This window comes from Mesitornis unicolor, unplaced genomic scaffold (genome assembly GCF_000695765.1).
Source record: "Mesitornis unicolor isolate BGI_N332 unplaced genomic scaffold, ASM69576v1 scaffold9392, whole genome shotgun sequence".
Classification (NCBI taxonomy): Eukaryota; Metazoa; Chordata; class Aves; order Mesitornithiformes; family Mesitornithidae; genus Mesitornis; species Mesitornis unicolor.
Genome location: NW_010168496.1, coordinates 57,232 through 57,460, shown reverse-complemented (window position 1 = coordinate 57,460; position 229 = coordinate 57,232).

Sequence of the window (229 nt, the reverse complement as noted above, 5' to 3'; positions counted from 1 at the left end):
CCTGAATTAAAATCAAGGCACTATGGGTTTGTTGTTGTTGTTAAAATGACCCTGAATTAGTTCTGACTAATTTTTGAAGGAGAATAAAAAGATTCCAACATATTTTAACAAGTTACAATTCTCACCACAGAGAAAGTGGTTAAAAAGTGCCCAAAAGATTATTAAATGTAAATATATTTTTGTGCAAATTACTCCTATAACTGAAACATTCTTGAAAATTACTGACTTT